This window comes from Octodon degus, unplaced genomic scaffold (assembly GCF_000260255.1).
Source record: "Octodon degus isolate 3935 unplaced genomic scaffold, OctDeg1.0 scaffold00357, whole genome shotgun sequence".
NCBI classification, from domain to species: Eukaryota; Metazoa; Chordata; class Mammalia; order Rodentia; family Octodontidae; genus Octodon; species Octodon degus.
In genome coordinates, this window is record NW_004524933.1 from 221,271 (window position 1) to 221,759 (window position 489).

Here is a 489-nt window from a genome sequence, read left to right on the forward strand (position 1 = left end):
TTTTATTGAGAAACAGCAATGAGAGTTTCAAAACCAATTAGTAGGACAGCTTCAATGATTAATACATTGTATATTGTTACCTTTTTAGTGGTTATTCATAGTACAAGATGCAGACATGATATCCTGTCCAAATACTATTAGTAAAAACCTTTCTTCTCAATGAATTAAGAGAAAGTAGCTGTATAACTATTTTGCATATACAGATACAAAATGGCCATTCATTTGTATCACCTATTTTTGTTTAGTTTTGCCAGAGAAGGTTATTTCATTGTCATTTAAATATTATGGGTACACAAATTCAGAAAAATATTCCAATACAGTCCAGTAGCCCATAACAGCAGTGGGTTTAACATAAGACTGGCAATGTCACAAGTTGTTAACTTGAGCCTTTTACAGCTCAGCATATTAATATGGCTTTACTTTTTATATTTTATTTTTATATTTTTCTATTGCATTGTTAAGACCAAGATAAAGCAGGAAATATATAAT